At 37.0% G+C, this 20826-nt stretch overlaps 1 protein-coding gene across 1 annotated transcript in view; it reads right to left on the reverse strand.

Annotated features, from left to right (window-relative positions):
- Positions 1–20826, reverse strand: part of STAT4 (signal transducer and activator of transcription 4) — a 124167-nt gene that overhangs the window by 96048 nt on the left and 7293 nt on the right. The gene's annotated exons all lie outside the window — the stretch shown is intronic.

Below are 20826 nucleotides of genomic sequence, written 5' to 3' on the forward strand. Positions count from 1 at the left end.
ACTCATATGAAGTTCAAGACAGCCAAAACAAATCTACAGTGATATAAGAATAGTGGTTATCTTTGTGACTGATGTTGACTAGGAAAAGCATGGGAGAGACTTCTACGACTGGAACTGGTGGTAGTTATATGGATGTATATAAAAAAATTCATTGAGCTATACAATTAAACTTTGTGTATTTTACCATATGCTTATTTTGCATCGATAAAAGCATCTGTAAAAAGTGATGCACAAAAGTGATGCACTTTAGTGCCTTGTATTAAAATATGACATAATATTTGACCTCAGTCTACACCTCTTTCAGTTTGACTGTATAACCTTCTCATGAAACAGAGTGGGCAGTGAAAAGAAATAGCTCTCCTATGCAATTTCTAAGTGAATCTCAACCACTTTGTCATTGTACCGCATTTTGTTTGAGGAACTTCAAGATCTGTATTCCTAGAGTCCAAAGTGTCAGAGCTCCTGACTTAGCTCATGGGGAGTTGGGGATGGTTCAGAAAGACCACCTCCCCGCCTCTCCAGGTGAAGGCTAGTTCTAGGTATGTCTTGGACTCCCTTTCACTTCAGTCCTTACTCCTCTCCAGAGTGGGTACATTTTCTCTCAGCTTCCAGAGGTTTAGTGTCTCCCTCCTTCTGCTGAAAGGTTTTCTCCACCCTTCCTGCTTCTGGGTTGACCTTCTCTCACATGTAGCATATTCTCGAAATACAGATGTTTCTCCACTCACGAGGGGGCTATGTCCCAATAAACCCATCATCAGTTGAAAATATTCTAAATTGAAAGTGTGTTTAACACACCTAACTTATTGAACATTATACCTTAAACATGCTCAAAACACATTAGCCTAGCATTGGGCAAAATTGTCTAACACAAAGCCTATTACATAATAAAGTGTTGAATATCTCACATACTGTATTGAATACAGTACACTGTAAAGTATTGGTTGCTCAGCCTCATGATTGCTTAGCTAGCTGGGAGCAGGGGCTCGCCGCCACTGACCAGCATCGCGAGAATATGGTACTGCGTATTATTGCTAGCCCCGGAAATGATCAAAATTCAAAATTTGAAGTATGGTTCCTACTGGGTGTGTATTGCTTTTGCACCATCATAAAGTTGAAAAATCATAAGCCAAACCATCCTAAGTTAGAGACCATCTGTATACTTCTTTGCAAAAACAATTCCTTCCATCCTTAGAAACTGTTGATTTCAGCAAGGAAAATCTTAAAATCTAAATTGTCCTTATGAACTCTATCTAAACTGAATTTGCAATAATGACATGACATTTGATCCATTTAGTTAGGAATATGCATTGCAATAAGGCAATATTCATATTTTCAACGTTAGCTCAACCTCTCATTTATTAAAAAAGACTCTAAGGCCAGGTGTGCTGGCTCATGCGTGTAATCCCAGCACATTGGGATGCGGAGGCTAGCGGATTGCAAGGTCAACAGATGGAGACCATCCTGGCCAACATGGTGAAACCCTGACTCTACTAAAAATACAAAACTTAGCTGGGTGTGGTGGTGCGTGCCTGTAGTCCCAGCTACTCGGGAGGCTGAGGCAGGAGAAACATTGAACCCAGGAGGAGGAGGTTGCAGTGAGCCGATATAGTGCCACTGCACTCCAGCCTGGCGACAGAGCAAGACTCCATCTTAAAAAACAAAACAAAACAAAAAAGAAGACACTGAGCCCCCTTGGTATATGCTGGGCTCTGTGTTAAGCACTGGAAAGGAAAGATGAATGCACTCAAAGAGCTCACAGTCTTATGCAGGAGGCAGGCAAATATGTAGACACATTAGTTCCAGTTATTTCCTATTATAATAACCTCTCACTGTACATCACATAGAGTTTATCAAACTCATCTTGTTATCCCATCTCCCTCCATAAACCTAATCTTCACTGTGCATCAACATCTATGTCTATCTATGTCAATAACCAGGCTAAAACCCTCAGCCATCTCTTATTTTTCACTTTCTCACATTTACTCATTACATGCCAATTCTTTCACCAAATTCTCTCACAATTCCAGCACATATTCTTCATTCCTGTGCCACTTCCTAGATCAGAATCCTAATTTCCTTTTTCTTGCACTATGACCATAATGTTCAAACAGCTCTCCACGTCTCCAGTTTCACCACTGCTATTCTATACTCCACACTGTTGCCAGAGAAGTCTCTGTCTCTATAGTTCTATGTCTCCACCTCTAGGAAGACTTTTTATTTGTTAGGAATAGAAATATAAGAATCCAAGGGAAAAGATTTGGTGAGTTGATGATTTGCTCAGCTACAGAGAGCCAATGAAATATTAATTATTTCTAACATAAATCTTGACAGATATAAATTATGGAAACCTGGTAAGCTGTGAAAGGCAGCTGTTTTTTAAAAAGTTTGATACGGCACAGATTATCTTCCCATTCCCATATCTTTCTACTGAGGCAGAGGTCACAGATTAAATGATAGAAAACAGGCAGGTTATTGATGTCACAGGCATTTACGAGGTTCTCATTTTTTAGGCGCCAATACAATTCTTGGCTACCTGCACAACTTCACGCCTCATTGTGCACTTAGGAGCCCACTGGAGGTGAGATCACCATGTTCTTGACAAAAGTAGACAATCAGAGCATATGGTAATAGACAACTGGAAATTGACTATCTACTGAGCCATTGGCTCTGGATCCTCATTATTTATTATTATTATTATTGAGACGGGGCCTTGCTCTGTCACCCAGGCTGGAGTACAGTGGTGCAATCATAACTTGCTGTAACCTCAAATTCCAGTGCTTAAGTTATCCTACCACCTCAGCCACTCAACTAGCTAGAGGTGTACGCATGATACCATGCTCAACTAATTTTTTGTGGAGATAGGGTCTCACTATGTTGCCCAGTCTGGTCTTGTACTCCTAGCTTCAAGCGATCCTCCCACGTCAGCCTCCCAAAGTGCTGAGATTACACACATGAGTTACCATGTCGGGCCTGGATCCTCACTATCAAAAGGGAGTGTGGGGAGAGTTAGGTTTAAGTTGAGCAGATCTTTTGTCCCCAGGTCATCTCTAGGAAAGGCAATAATGAAAGGTCAGAGACTGCCTGGTGACTTGATGAAAAAACCAATTTCTTCCCTAAGTCATGAACTTCTTGTTGGTAAATTAAAGTGGATACATTTGAAGTTGTTCATTTGGACCCATGAAAGGCAGCTGTTCAATGCCTACAAATTAAATTTAGAGATCTACTAAGTTTAGATATCTACTTGACATTACTCCCTTCAGTCACAGTTTTAAAGCTGAACATAAATTAATTTTGAACTGATTTGGATTATATTGATGAACTTGTTTTCAAGCAGATGTATTTATTTTTGCTCCCATTTTTACGCTTTAGCTTATTAAACCTATTTTAACAAAATTTATATTAAAATATGTCAGAGGCTTATTTAAGGTAAAAAGTCTTCTGAGCTGTCTTGGTTTTGATTAAGTATCTCTTTGGAAAGTTTCCAAATCACAGTGGTTTTAGAACAGTGTAGACGGCTTTCTTATAGGTCTTCATCTCCATGAAATGGAGACAAACTATTTTCTAAAAACTGTTAGTTAAAAGACCCAATTATCCTACTTTTTAGGTGATTATCTGCCCAAATTTTGCTTAACAACCACCATGATGCTCCTAACCAATGAAGCAATAGATAGTAAAAATCAACAGATGACTTTGAACACCTTCATGTCGTCTTTCTCTACCAGCATCTGTATCTCCCCGCCCACTTCCTCAGTGGTATGGTTAGTTGTCACACTAGAGGCTGTAGAAATCTCATTTTTTTTTTCCTGGACTGCCCTCTGGGTTGGCAGCTTCTCTGCAAGCTTCTGTTACAGCTGTCAGGCCAGCAGATTCACATGCTGGGGTTTCCATGCCAGCTCCTGGACAGATTGGGTGGGCTTCTTCTGTAAGTACCCAGGATGACATAGGTCTTGGACTTGACTTTTCATCACATGAAATAGTTTCCCCTCACCTTGGTAAATTACAGCTAATCTTGTCTGTTTGTTTGACATTCTAGCTCTGTCATCCAGGCTGCAGTACAGTGGCATGATCACAGGTCACTGCAGCCTCTGCCTTCTGGGCTCAAGTGAGCCTCCACCTCACCCTCCTACGTAGCTGATTCTACAGGCACACACCATCATGCCCGGCTAATCCAGTCTCTGGATGATTTGATGAGAGGGAGAACAGAGGTTGGAATGAGGAAAAAAACCTATCGGTGTCAGAATTCTCCAATATTCTTTTGCCTACAGCAGACAAGGGGTGGGTTTCCTAGAGAGAAAATCAGCTCTGGATATATTTTTAATAAAAATATATTGAAACATTTGATGGTTCCCTATGAAGTCCAAACTGCTTAGCATGGCATTCAAGGTCTTCAATCACCTTTTAATGTTTAAAGTGCCTCGCTTGTCTGTGAGATAGGAAATCTCACATTGTCGTGTTCTTGCTCTTGCTGTACCAGATACTCTTTTTCCTCTACTCCTCTTCAGAGAGTCCTGAACTATGCATTTATAACCAACCCACGTGTTTCTAACTCTGTGAATTATCATTGGCACATGCCTCTACCGCGGTGCTTACCACACTACATCATAAATATTCATTTGCACTTTGTCTCCATTCTAGGTAGCAAACTCTTCCAGCATAAGAATTTTATCTAAGCTCTCTTCACTTTATGCCTTTGCCAGTCAATACTATCCTGATGTTAACATCTATATGATGTAATCAATATTCAGTCAACAAATACCTGGGGAGTAGATAGCCATTGTATCCCAAAGTAAATTATATGAGCCCTACTTTTAAGAAATCCAAGCTGTCGCTGGAATAAAAATGATGTTTCATCATCCACAAAGTCATTGCTGCAAAAAGAAGCCCCATACTCTGGCATAAGCTTTACAGAAAATAAAAAAATCAGGGAAAGGATGAATCATCATGGACTTGAGTATTAAATTGTTAAAGAAGATTTAATCAAGAGGAAGATCAATCTAGGATAAAATAAAGGCTTGGAGGGATATGCACAAAATGACTCATGAATGAAATTGCAGGTGGTTGGGGTCTTCCATTGATCATACTGGATTTCAGTTTAGTGTGATATGCACAAATTGTGATGCACACCATCCACCTTCTGTTTATGATCCCATATTATGCATCAAACAAAGTCTTGACAATTAATTCACATTTCATCTTCAACAGCACAACACAGAGTTCTCTAAGCTTTTGAAATATGAGTGTTGTGATATTGACATCATGGTATTTATTATCTTAAAGGGAGACAGATTTTGAGGGTGTGCATTGGGGAGCTGGGGAAATAACTGTGGAGTGATGGATAAATCGACTGCTACCCATGTGTGGCAAAATGGCATGAATATTGATCCCTCAACTGAGAACTCCTTCAGAGTTAACACAAAGTGGCTACACATTTTTCTCAGGTCTCAGGTTGAGGTCATCTCTTTTATTCTCTTTGTATGTGGTGTATAGAGGGGAAGGAAGAGGAGGGAACTGAGAAAGCAACACGAGTAAGAGGAGAGGATCTGACAGACTCAGAGCAGCTCTGCATTTCAAGCCACTTTTCTTTCCTCTTTGGCATTGCAAAATGTGTTTCTAATGCTTTACCTTGTCATATTAAAAATCTCACTTTGTGGGATATTCAGAACCAAAAAGACAATTTTTACAGACTGAACAAGAAGGAATTCACGTATGGCTTGATTTTCGAGGTGCTTTCAGCTCTAACACATTTTCGTTCAGCCATATCCAAATGACCTCTAAGAAATAGGCCATGGTGGTTCAGAGAGTAGAATATGTGAGGTGCAGGTGACACTTGCTCATGCCCCCTCACTCACCAAGTTTAAAACTCTCACTAATAGTCATCACCCTGACTTGTGAAAAATATTTCATAGGCAGTGAGATTACTAACCACAGAGTTAACACCAAAACCCTAGGCAGAGCTCTCTAACTGACAGAGATTTTTTATTTTTCTAATATCAGACAAGATGGCTAATGTCTGTTTCCCTCTACTTTCCTAACACTACGCTTTGAAGAATAGCCAAAGAAGTTCCCATAATTTAAAAAGCAGAACATAGGAAGCATGAACTTTTTACAGTAGCTCCTAACAGAAAGGCTGAGAAGCAATTAAATGTGAACTTTTTCGACTGTGAGCTTCATGACTTCCTCCATGTCTTCCTAATGCTTAAAATGTGATTGATAACACAGTGAGTGCTCTTTAAATATTTGTTGACTAAATAAAATTTGCTGCATGATATTTACAAAAGGCATACCCAGTAAAACATGACACAGAAAGTATAAAAATGAAGAGATGAATCAATTTACCAGTTAGTAAATGATAATAAAAATAAAAGCATGCAATGAAATTTTGAAATAAAAAACAGTAAATGGGTCAAAGGAGGACACTTTAGATGGACTTTTAAAAATATCAATACACAGGCATGGTGGTGCATGCCAGAACTCCCGGCTACTTGGGACGCTGAGGTGGGAGGATCACTTGAGCCCAGGAGTTCAAGTTCAGCCTGGGCAACACAGCAAGACCCCATCTCTGAAAAAAGAACAGAAAAGCTCTCTTTTAAAAAGTTTCCATTTAAAAAAAAAAAGTTTCAATTCACCAATAAGATGTTAACTTCTACTTTTGCCCCTTACAACATTGTGTCAAAATACATACAGCAAAAACTTTGAGAAGATTCGGAGAGGTGATAAATCCATGGTAATAAAAAAAGACTTTAACATGTCACTTTCCAAAAAAAAGTCAATAGAATTTTCTAACACATCTCCTTGCTTCTTTCTTGACTCAAAACAGTTCATCCAACTGCCAGAATGAGCTTTTTAAAACAAAAATCAGTTCATGTCACTCCCTTGCTCAAACTCCTCAGTGGCTTCCCACCACACAGTAAGTCTCAAATTTCTTATTAAGGTCCACAAGTTTCTTTATGAGACAGCCCCAACTCATCTCTTTGACCTCATCACCCTTTTATTACTTCATGTTTTGGGTGCATTCTTACAAAAAAAAATAATTTGTCTTATAACTGAGGAGTTTTGTCAATTTAATATATATTATTTGGGGGTTTTTTTTGACATTTTGTGCTTTTAATTTCTTATGTAGTCTATTTCCACTTGTTTTAGTGGTCTTTTTGAAATTTTGCCAAGTATGCTTAGCTTCTGTGCTAATTAATTTCCTTTAGGAATTCTTTCCATGAAGGTATCCTTGTGGTGAACTTTCAATTTTGTATTATAACTTAGCTGGGAATAGAATTTTGATAGATAGTGTATTGCAGTTCTGTGAAGAAATTATTCTACTCTCTTCTCACTTGTTACTGTTTTGGCTTTAGTCTATCTCCCCCCCTTTTTAAAAAATAGATAATATATTTGTTATCCTCTGTTACTTTTAGAATATTTTCTTTCTAGTGTCCTGCAGTTTGTTTGCTTTTTAAATTTATCATGCTGGGGACCCGTATTTCTAAAATCTAAGAATGCATGGAAGCTATCATGTCAGCTCCTACTTAAATTTTGCTTTACACGTTTTTCTTAATTTTTGTTTCTATGATTTCTTTTAATTTGTGGTAAGCTTATCTATGTATTTAAAAGCCTGTTATAATTTACATAGCATTTCTATGTGCTTATAGTGGAATGGTTTTTTAATTTATCTAGCCAGAAATAGAATTCAAAACTGGAATTATGGACTACTTAGACATGAATAATGAGAGCACTACATATGAAAGTATACAAATTCACCTCTCAAAAATATCAAAAAGTAAATGCATTTATTTAAACAAGCGATGAAAATTAAGTAAGTTAGAAAAAGTTAGAAAAATAATAAAAAGTAAAATGAGGAAATAAGGTGGCTATACCACCATATTGTATGGTCCATGACCATAACAAGTGTGGATGAGAATACTGAGCCAGAACTCTAGCCCTATAAGGAAAGTGTAAATTGGTATAACCATTTTTTAAAAACAATTTGGCATTATGTAATACAATTAAAGATGTACATAGTGCATGATGCAGCAATTCCACTCCTAGGCATATATTCTAGAGAATTTCTTACACATGTGCCCCAAGGGACACACCTTAAGAATGTTCATAGTAACATTGTTTGTAATAGTGAAGAAATATGGAAAATAACACAAATGCCCATCAACAGTAGAATGAATAAATTGTGATAATTCACCCAATGGTATACTATGCAGCAATGAAAATGAATAAACTACTGCTACACATATCCATATGGATGAATGTCAGGAACCATGTTGAGTGAAGAAAGCAAGTTGCTGAAGTGTAAATATAGTGTGATCTCACTTACGTGGATTTAGCAGCTTTCAAACCTAGATACTTTATTGTTTAGGGATACAAATTTATGTAGTAAAATGATAACAAAAAGAAAAAAAAAATGATAAATGCAAATTTTAGGTCAGTGGTTGCTCCCGGTGGAAAGAGAGCAGAGTGGAGTCAGGGAGGAGGCACAAGAGGCTTCAAAGGTAATGGTAACATCTGGGTATAAAATGTCAACAACAGTTTGCAAAAGCCAGAATTCTCCGATGTTTTGTATTGGAAGGAATAGATGGGTACTAAATTCCTGTATCTTGGTTTCCTCAACTGGTATCATCTGAATGTCCCAGGTGAAGAAGCTAAGTCCTAGGGACAAGGTTTGGACCTTTGAATACAGGTTTCTCCATATCGATCCAGGGGCAGCTGTGCTGTAGACAACCCACGGGGACTAGAGCAAATTAGAGGCCTGTTTATTCTCTACATCTGTGGAGGTGTGTTATCTAGATTTACAACTACTCCTGAAGACAAGACAGCATGAAGCACGCCATTCATTCCACACTAAATTACAACTGGAACATAACTGAAGAGAAACGTTTCTTAAGAAATGAAGGACTTTCATTCTTCACATTATATCCTTCTATTCTGTTTGACTTTTCACTACAAGCAGAGTTTATGTTCAGTGGGTATGCACCAGTTGAGCTAATAAGTTGTTCAATCCTAGTCTTTTCTGATTAGTTATTGCTCATACTGTCTTGGCTGTAAAGTAGCTTCAACATCACTCCTAACTGTAAACAAAAACTGCAGGTTGGCCTAACACTTCCGTATTGATAGAGCAATGTCTACAAATAGTTGAGAGAAAGAAAAAGTAAACCAAGAACTTTATAGCAAGTCAGGGTGTCCTTTACAGTACCAGATATTCTTAAGCATGACCGTTCTCAAAGATTACAGCACCATTGAGAGCTTCTTGAAAAACTACTTGATGAAATCTAGGCAATTGAGAATGAATCAAAATTTGGAACCTCAGGAATGGAGACGTAATGGTAAAAGAAGTAGTGATGAGCACTGAATCTACTTATATGCAAAATTAAAGAAATGTGTGGAATTGTCATGATAAAACAAGGATAATGTAACTAACAAAATATAATATAAATGATGAAAATTGGCAGGTGGGGATGGGAATTGGAAGTGGAAGCAAATTTAAGAACTTTAATTTCTCCTCATATTTAATAGCATGGAGTGAACAGATTATTGCCTAACAGTGAAATATGTGGTTTCTGTATCTCATCTCTTAATGGTTTTCATAGTTTTAAAAATTAACTTGAGTGGAATTTCTTTTGGGAAAAAAATATTTCTTATGGTGAGGAAACATTTAATATTTTAAAATAACAATATTTAATTGAATTCAAATAAAAATAAAATTTTATTTAAAACTAATTATGAATAATATGATTTCATTTTTTAAATCTCATATTCCTATGTAGGTATTCATTTATTCATAAATCATTTATTGAGCATCTAGTATGTGTCTAGGCAGACTGTCCAGGCACTGGGGATATAGCAGTAAACCAAACAAAATCCCTCCCTTTATGAAGATGATATTCTAATGGCAAGAAAAAGGCAAATAAATATAGAGGAAGTCAAAGGTTTATAAAAGCTATGGAGGAAAACAATGTAAGGTAAGAGACATGGAGAGTTCCTGGTGTGTGTGTGTGGGTGGGTGGGGGCAGGGGATGGGAGCAGCAGTAGAAATTCCACCTTCCATCTGCACATATACATGTATAAGGAGATGTCTGGAATGACACCTATCAAAGATTAATATGTTTATTTCCAGGCCATAGATTTTTTACTTTTTCACACTTTCTTCTTTGCACTTTTTGTGTTGCTTTAATTTTTAAAAATTATGAATATGCACTATTTTTATTTTTCTTAAGTCATTCTATCTGAGGGAGAAAGACAAAAAGGAAGGTGAATAAGGAAAAGGGGTTTGCAACAGAAAATCCAATAATAATGATTCAGAACTCATGCTTCTAGATACTTATCCAAATGAGTTGAAAACTTACTCCTACACAAAATCCCTATGAATGCTAATAGCAGCTTTATTCATAATAGCCAAAAATGAATAAACAAACTGGGGTACATCTGTACAAAAGAATATTATTCAGCAGCAAAAAGAAAATGAGCTATTAAGCCATGCAAAGACACAAAGGAACCTTAAAAACATTTTGTCAAGTGAAAGAAGCCAGTCTAAGAAGGCCACGGACTGTATGATTCCAACCGCATGACATTCTAGAAAAGGCAAAACTGTAAAGTGGGGATCACACAACCCAGTCTACCACCATTCACACCTGAGCAATCCTTCCAAAGTCTAAGGTTGGGCCCACCCAACCTGCTGCTACAACCACAGTTGGCACCCACCCAAATGTGCTACCTATAGGCCTGGGGACTGGCCCTCCCAGCCCATCATAACTACTTTCAACATCAGCATGGACTGCTTGGGAGCAAAGGGTTGTCCCATCACTTCTACTGCCATTGCCCATGCCATACTCCTTGCCTGGGGGTCCAAGAACCCACATACCTGTCTGGCCTACTGTCGCTATATCCAGCACTCACGAAAGCCACCTAGAGGCTTAATAATTGGCCCATCTGGACTTGCTAACACTGATGCCAGCATACTCCACCCTGGGTCCCAAGGACAGACATGGTCAGCCTACTGTTGCCACCACTGGGGCCTAAATACTGGCCCATCTGGTGTCCCAGTGCCCAGAAAAACTTCAACACAGGCTCCACTAACAAATGCACCTTAAGCTATCAAGGAAATCATAGACACCACTGATGCTGTTTATAGCCAAAGAAATTACACAGAGACTACACTACAGCACATGCTCAGAATCAAAGCCAAAGTGTACTATCCAATCAAGAGCATAGGACAAAAAACAAGTCTCAAAAATTGTTCTAAAAATCAAAATTATATCAGATATCTTCTTGGACCACAATAGAATAAAACTAGAAATCAATAGCAAAAGGCACTTTGGAAACTGTACAAATACATGAAAATTAAACAACATGCTGCCCCTGGATAATCATTGCATCAAGGAAGAAATTAAGGAGGAAATAAAAAAATTCCTTGAAACAAATGAAAATTTAAACAACATATCCAAATCTATGAAAAAGTAGTGCTAAAAGGGAGGTTTATAGAAATAAACACCTACATAAAAAGATAAAAAATTTCAAATAAACAATCTAATCACGCACCTCAAGTAACCAGAAAAGCAAGAAAAAACCCCAAATTAGTGGAAGGAAAGAATTAATAAAGATCAGAGCAGAAATAAATGAAATAGAGACTAAAAAAAGATACAAAGGATCAACAAAATGAAAAACTAGTTGTTTTGAAAAGATAAACAAAATCAATAAACCACTTGCTAGACTAATCATAAAAAAGAGAGATGACCCAAATAAATAAAATCACAAATGAAAAAGGAGACATTACAACTGATATCACAGAAATATAAAAGATCATTAGAGACAATTATGAATAATACGCTAACAAGCTGGAAAACCTAGAGGAAATGGATAAAGTCCTGGACTCAGGCAACCTAGCAAGAGTGAATCAGGAAAAAAACCCAAAAAAACCCAAACAGACTAATAATGAGTAATGAGATTGAATTAGTAAGTCTCCTGACAAAGTCCAGGACTGGATGACTTTACTGTCAAATTCTTTGTCATTGTTTTTGTTTGTTTGTTTGAGACGGAGTCTTACTCTGTAGCCCAGGCTGAAGTGCAGTGGCGCGATCTCAGCTCACTGCAACCTCCGCCTCCCAGGCTCAAGTGACTCTCCTCCTCATGAATAGCTGGGACTACAGGTGATCACCACCATGCCCAGCTAATTTTTTGTATTTGTGTGTGTGTGTGTGTGTGTATCTTCTTCTTCTTTTTTTTTTTTAACTTTAAGTACTAGGGTACATGTGCACAACGTGCAGGTTTGTTACATATGTATACATGTGCCATGTTGGTGTGCTGCACCCATTAACTCATCATTTACATTAGGTATATCTCCTAATGCTATCCCTCCCCCTTCTCCCCACTCCACGACAGGCCCCAGTGTGTGATGTTCCCCTTCCTGTGTCCAAGTGTTCTTATTGTTCAATTCCCACCTATAAGTTTTTGTCCTTGCGATAGTTTGCTGAGAATGATGGTTTCCAGCTTCATCCATGTCCCTACAAAGGACATGAACTCATCCTCTTTTATGGCTGCATAGTATTCCATGGTGTATATGTGCCACATTTTCTTAATCCAGTCTATAATTGATGGAAATTTGGGTTGGTTCCAAGTCTTTGTTATTGTGAATAGTGCCACCATAAACATACGTGTGCATGTGACTTCATAGCGGCATGATTTATAATCTTTTGGGTATATACCCAGTAATGGGATGGCTGGGTCAAATGGTATTTTTAGTTCTAGATCCTTGAGGAATCGCCATACTGTCTTCCACAATGGTTGAACTAGTTTACAGTCCCACTAACAGTGTAAAAGTGTTCCTATATCTCCACATCCTCAAGGTTTCACCATGTTAGCCAGACTGGTCTCAAACTCCTGACCTCAGGTAATCACCTGCCTCAGCCTCCCAAAGTGCTGGGATTACAGGCATGTGCCAACACACCTGGCTTTTACTGCCAAATTCTATCAAACTTTCATAGAAGAACTAACAACAATTCTCCTCAAATTATTCCAAAAAATTGAAGAGGAAGAAATTCTCCCTAACTCATTCTATGCCAGCACTACCCAGGTACCAAAACCAGACAAAGACACAACACAAAGAGACAACTACAGGCCAATATCCCTGATGAACACTGATGCAAAATTTGTCAACAAAATACTAGCAAATCAAATCCAACAGCATCTCAGAAAACAAACAAACAAACAAAATAAACAATGTGATCAAGTGGGATTTATACCAGGGATGCAAGGATGGTTCAACATATGCAAATCAGTAAAAATGATCAATCACATCAGCAGAATGAAGAACAAAAATCATATGACTGTCTCAATAGATATAGAAAAAGCATTTGGTAAAATTCAATGTCCTTCATGACCAAAACTCTCAACAAATAAGGCATAGAAGGAACATACTTCAACATAAAAAGGCCATACATGAAAAACCTACAGCTAACATCATACTGAATAAGAAAAAGCTGAAAGTGTTTTCTCTGAGAGCTGGAACAAGACAAGGATGAACATTTTTCAACTACTTCTATTCAACATATAGTTGGAAGTTACAGCCAGAGCAGTTAAGCTAGAGATGGACATAAAAGGCACCCAAACTGGAAAAGAGGGTGTCAAATTGTCCTTCTTGGCCAGGAGTTGTGGCTTACACTTGTAATCCCAGAACCTTGGGAGGCCGAGGCAGGCAGATCATTTGAGGTCAGGGGTTCAAGACCAGCCTGGTCTACACAGTGAAACCCCATCTCTGCTAAAAACACAAAAGTTAGCTCGGTGTGGTGGCATGTGCCTGTAACCCCAGCTACTCAGGAGGCTGACACAGAAGAATTGCTTGAACCTGGGATGCAGAGGTTGCAGTGGGCCAAGATCATACCACTGAACTCAAGTCTGGGTGACAGAGCGACACTCTGCATCAAAAACACACACAAAAAAATTGTCCTTCTTTGCTGATGATATGATTTTATGCTAGAAAATCCTAAAGAGTCCACCAAAAATCTCCTAGGTCTGATAAATAGATTAAGTAAAGTTGCAGGATACAAAATTAACATACAAAAATTAGTAGCATTTCCATACAATGATAATGAATTAGCTGAGAAAGAAATCAAGACGACAATCTCATTTACAATACCTATAAAAAATAAAATACCTGGGAATAAATTTAACAAAGAAAGTGAAAGATCTCTACAAGGAAAACTACAAAACACTGATTAAAAAAATTGAAGAGGGCCAGGCACAGTGGCTCACGTCTGTAATCCAACCTGGCCAACGTGGTGAAACCCCGTCTCTAATAAAAATACAAACATTAGCCAGGCATGGTGGCGTGCACCTGTAGTCCCAGCTATTCTTCTTGGGAGGCTGAGGCAGGAGAAATGCTTGATTCCAGGAGGCAGAGGTTGCAGTGAGCTGAGATTGTGCCAAGGCACTCCAGCCTGGGCAACAAATGAGACTCCATCTCAAAAAAAGAAAAAAAAATTGAAGAGGACACAAACAAACGGAAAGACATCTCTATGCTCATGGATTGGAAGAATTAATATCATTAAAAAGACCACACTGCCCAAAGCAATCTACAGAGTCAAAGCAATCCCTATTAAAATACCAATGCTGTTTTTCACAGAAATAGAAAAAGCAAAATAGAAATAGGAAAAACAAAATAGAAAAACAGAAAAAAAAAAAAATTTTATGGTACCAAAAAGAGCCTGAAGAGCCAAAGCAATGTGAGCAAAAAGAATAAAGCTGGAGGCAACACACTACCTGACTTCAAAGTACATTATAAGACTATAGTAACCAAAACAGCATGTTACTGGTATAAAAACAGACACATAGACCAATGGAACAGAATAGAGAACCCAGAAATAAATCCACATATTTACAGCCAACTAATTTTTGACAAAGGTGCCAGGAACCTACACTGGGGCAAAAACATCCTCTTCAATAAATAGTGGTGGGAAAACTGGATATCCATATGCCAAAGAATGGAACTGGACCCTATCTCTCACCATATATAAAAATCAACTCAAGATGGATTAAAGATTTAAACGTAAGACTTAAAATTAGAAACTGCTACAAGAAAACATAAGGAAAATGCTTCAGGACATTGGTCTAGGCAAAGATCTTGTGCTTATGACCTCAAATGCACACAAAACAAAAACAAAAATAGATAAATAGAACTACATTAAGCTAAAAAGCTTCTGCATAGCAAAGGAAACAATCAGCAGAGTGAAAAGACAATCTGTTGAATGGGAGAAAATATTTGCAAACTACTCATCTGACAAAAGGGTAATATCCAGAATATAAAAGGAACTCAATTCAATAGTTAAAAAAAAAATGCCATTAAAAAGTGGGCAAAAATATGAATAGACATTACTGAAAAGAAATTAAATCCAGACCCAGCATAACAAAAGAAATAACAAAGATCAGAGAACTAAATAAAATCGAAACAAAAAAATACAAAAGATAAATGAAACAAAAAGCATATTATTTGAAAAGATAAAATTGACAAACCATTAGTGAGATTAACCAAAAAAAGAAGAGAGAAGATCCAAATAAGAAGATCGCATTTCTCAACGAGAAATCAAACTACAGCCAGTACAGCAGAAATACAAAAGATTAGCTAAGGCTACTATGAACACTTTTATGTGCACAAACTGGGAAATCTAGAAGAGATAGATAAATTCCTGGAAATATAAAACCCTCCTAAATTAAATCAGGAAGAAACAGAAACCCTGAACAGACCAATAGCAAGCAGCAAGATTGAATCAGTCGTCTAAAAAAATTGCCAACCAAAAAAGTCCAGGACCAGATGGATTCATAGCCGAATTCTATCAAACATTCAAAAAAGAATTGGTACCAATCCCACCGAAACTATTGCAAAAGATAGTGAAAGAGGGAATCCTCTCTTAATCATTCTATGAAGCCAGTATCACCCTAATACCAAAACCAGGAAAGGGCATAACAAGAAAACTACCGGACCAATAGCTCTGATGAAAATAGATGCAAAAATCCTCAAAAAATGTTATCTAACCAAATCCAACAGCATATTAAAAGATAATACATCATGATCAAATGGATTTTATATTAGGAATACAGGGATATTTTAACATACACAAAGTCAATAAATATGATACATGACATAAACAGAATTAGAAACAAAACTATGTGATCACCTCAATAGGTGCAGAAAAAGCCTTTGATAAAATCCAGCATCCCTTTATGATAAAAAACCCTCAACAAAATAGGCATAAAATGAACTTAAAGTAATAAAAGTCATATATGACAAACCTACAGCCAACATTATACTGAATGGGGAAGAGTTGAAAGCATTCCCCCCAAGAACTGGAACAAGGCAAGAGTGCCCATTTTCCCACTTCTAATCAACACAGTACTGGAAGTTCTGGCCAGAGGAATCAAACAAGAGAAAGAAATACAAGGCATCCAAATTGGAAAAGAGGAAGTCAAATTGTCACTGTTTGCTGATGATATAATCATATACCTAGAAAACCCTAAAGACTCATCCAGAAAGCTCTTAAATCTGATAAAGGAATTGAGTAAACTCTCAGGATACAAAATCAATGTATGCAAATCAGTAGGTCTGATACACACCAACAACCACCAAGCTGAGAATCAAATCACTAACTCAATCCCTTTTACAATAGCTGCAAAAAAAAAAAAAAAAGAAAGGAAGGAAGGAAAAAGAAAGAAAGAAAGAAAGAAAGAAAGAAAGAAAGAAAGAAAGAAAAGAAAAGAAAAGAAAAGAAAAGAAAAGAAAAGAAAAGAAAAGAAAAGAAAAGAAAAGAAAAGAAAAGAAAAGAAAAGAAAAGAAAAGAAAAGGAATGGTTGGGAATATACCTAACCAAGGAGGTGAAAGATCTCTACAAAGAAAAATACAAAATACTGCTGAAAGCAAGCGTATATAACATAAACAAATGGAAACACAATTCATGCTCATGAATGGGAAGAATCAATATTGTGAAAATGACCACACTGCCCAAAGCAATCTACAGAGTCAATGCAATTTCCATCAAAATACCATCATCATTCTTCATAGATTTAGAAAAAACAATCCAAAATTCATATGAAACAAAAAAACAACCTGCATAGCCAAAGCAATACTAAGCAAAAAGAACAAATCTGGAGGCATCATATTACCCAACTTCAAATTATATTAGAAGTCTATATTTACCAAAACAGCATGGTACTGGCATAAAAATAGGTATGTAGATAAATGGAACAGAATAGAGAACCCAGAAACAAAGGCAAATATTTACAGCCAACTGATCTTTGACAAAGCATGGAAAAATATAAATTAGGGAAAAGACACCCTATTCAATAAATGGGCTGGGAAAACTGGCAAGCTACATGTAGAAGAATGAAACTGATTTCTCAGCCTATACAAAAATCAACTCAACATGGATCAAAGACTTAAATGTAAGACCTGAAGCCATAAAAATTCTAGAAGATAACATTGGAAAAAGCTTCTAGACATTGGCTTAGGCAAAGAATTCATGGCTAAGACCCCAAAAACAAATGCAACAAAAACAAAGATAAATAGATGGGACCTAATTAAACTAAAAAGCTTCTGCACAGCAAAAGAAATAATCAGCCAAGTAAACAGACAGCCCATAGAGTGGGAGAAAATATTTGCAAACTATGTATCTGACAAAAGACTAATATCCATAATCTACAAGGAACTCAAACAAATCAGCCAGAAAAAACAACAACAAATAATCCCATCAAAAAGCAGGCAAAGGACTTGAATACACAATTCTCAAAAGAAGATATACAAACAGTCAACAACAGCATGGATGTAGTGAAAAGGGAACACTGTTAGACTGCTAATGGGAATGTAAACTAGTACCACCACTATGGAAAACAGTATGGAGATTCCTCAAAGAAAAGAAGAACTACCATTTAATCCAGCAGTCCCACTACTGGGTATCTACCCAAAGGAAAAGAAATCATTATATAAAAAATACACACGCACAATCATGTTTATAGCAGTACAATTCGCAATTGCAGAGGTAAGGAACCAACCTAAGTGTCCATCAACCAATGAGTAAATAAAGAAAATGTGGTATATATATATGTATATATACCATGGAATACTACTCAGCCGTAAAAAGGAATGAAATAATGTCTTTTGCAGCAACCTGGATAAAACTGGAGGGCATTATTCTAAGTGAAGTAACTCATAAATGGAAAACCAAGTATCATATGTTCTCACAAGTGGGAGGGGGAGCTAAGCTATGAGGATGCAAAGGCATAAGAATGATGTAAAGGACTTTGGGGACTTGTGGGGGAAGGTTGGGAGGGGGGTGAGGGATAAAAGACTACATATCGAGTACAGTGTACACTGCTCGGGTGACAGGTGCACTAAAATTTCAGAAATCACTGCTAAAGAACTTATCCATGTAACCAAAAACCACTTGTACCCCAAAAACTATTGAAATAAAAAGAATTAAAAAATTTAAAAGACATACAAATAGTCAACAGATATAAGAAAAAATGCTCAACATCACTAATCAGGAAAATGTAAATTGAAACCACAATATGATATCCTCTTACCCACATTAAAATGGTTATTTTATACATATATGATATATATATACATTGCTATGTATATATTTTGTATATATGTATATATGACATTGCTATGAATATATTTTTTTGAGACAGAGTCTTGCTGTGTTGTCCAGGCTGGAGTGCAGTGGCACTATCTCAGCTCACTGCAGCCTCCATCTCCCAGGTTCAAGTGATTCTCCTGCCTCAGCCCCCTGAGTAGCTGGGATTACAGGCATGCATCATCACGTCTGGCTAATTTTTGTATTTTTAGTAAAGACAGGGTTTCGCCATGTTGGCCAAGCTGGCTCAAACTCCTGACCTCAGGTGATCCACCCAAAGTACTGGGATTACAGGCGTGAGCTACCACGCCCAGCCTAGAATGGCTATTTTTAAAAAGACAAAAAATAACACGCTGGTGACAATGCAGAGAAAAAGGAAGTCTGTACACTATTGGTAGGAATGTAAATTAATACAACCAGTATGGAAATGCCTCAAAAAACTAAAAATAGAACTACCATGGGCTCTAGCAATCCCACTACTAGGTATTTATCGAAAGGAAAAAAATTAGAATATAAAAGAGATGCCTGCACTTGCATGTTTATTGCAGCACTATTCACAATAACAAAGATTTGGAATCAACCTAAGTGTCCATTGATGGAAGAATGGATAAAGGACATATTATATATACACATACAGACATATTATATATGTATATACATATATATGTATATATGTATTATGTATTTTATATATATTATATACATACATACACATATATAATAGAATACTATTTGGCCATAAAAAGAATAAAATCATGTCATTTGCAGCAACACGGATCGTCCCAGATGTCATTATGTTAAATAAAATAAGCCAGGCACAGAAAGACAAATATTGCATGTTCTCACTCATATGTGGGAGCTAAAGAAGTGGATCTCATAGAAGTAAAGAGTAGAATATACATACCAGAGGCTGGGAAGTGTGGGTGGATGGAGGGAAATCAAAAAAGCCTGGTTAATGGGTACAAACATACAGTTAAATAGAAGGATTAAGTTCTAACATTCTATAGCAGGGTTAATATAGTTAACAATAATGTAATGTATATTTCAGAATAGCTAGAAGAATGGACTTGAAATGTTTCCAACATAGAAATGATAAATTCTAAATATGATGGACACTCCAAATACCATGACTTAATCATTACACATTCTATGCATGGAATAAAATATTTCATGTACCCCATAAATATGTATATCAGTAAAAAAAGAATTATCACATGGGAGAAAAATCTAGAGGGTAAAAAGATGGGTAGTGTTCGGGGGTTCCATGGGAAGGGAGGGAATAATGAATATTGTGGAGGACAGGAGATTTTCAGGGGCCATGAAATTCTCTAGCATGATATTGTAATGGTAGATACATGATATTATGCATTGTCAAAACCCACAAAATTACACAACACAAGGAGTGAATCCTAATGTAGTCTTGAAAAGTAAGTTAATAATAATGTATCAAAATTAGTTCTTCAACTGTCACAAATGTATATTACCAATGCAAGACATGGATAATAGGGGAAACTGGGATGTGGAGCTTGGAAGGAAGTATATGAGAACTTCACTTTCTGCTCAATTTTTCTATAAACCTAAAACTACTCTTAAAAATAAACTGCACTAATTTAAGGTCCGTTAATTTTTTTAAAGCAAAACATTCTTGAATTATCTGGGGCAGGTATTTATTTTTAGCAAACCTTTAGCAAAAGACTATGGTCCTTGCTGCATGTTTTAGAATCAATTCTCTCCATACTCCTAACATTTCTGTGAGGAAAGTACCAGTGTAATTGCCCCTTACACTGCTGAGGAAATTGATGCCAGAGTGTGTGAATATCTTACTCAGGGCCACATTGCAAGTGGCAGGGCCAGGATTCAAGTAACCCTTGCTCCTGGGTGTGAGTCTGCCTCCCCTTAAATAGGCCAAGGCCAGTTGAGTGATGGTGTTTATTACTTCCACCTTGGAGCTTCCTGAATTTATCCTCGGGAAAGTGGTTTTGTTTTGTCCTTTATAACAAGCCATTCCAAATTGTTATTGGAAGGAGGTGTAATATAAATAATAAAATACTGAAACTAGAGATCTCAGGTGTTCCACAAAGAACCAAAATAAATCTACCTTATATATTCCTTAGTTCCCCAGGTATCATACTATTTACTCCTTTTTGCTGTAATTGTCAAGATAGTTTGTATTTAAACTTCCAGAGGATGAAAATATTTAAACCAGATA

The sequence above is a fragment of the Chlorocebus sabaeus genome, chromosome 10 (assembly GCF_047675955.1).
Source record: "Chlorocebus sabaeus isolate Y175 chromosome 10, mChlSab1.0.hap1, whole genome shotgun sequence".
In the NCBI taxonomy this organism is placed as follows: Eukaryota; Metazoa; Chordata; class Mammalia; order Primates; family Cercopithecidae; genus Chlorocebus; species Chlorocebus sabaeus.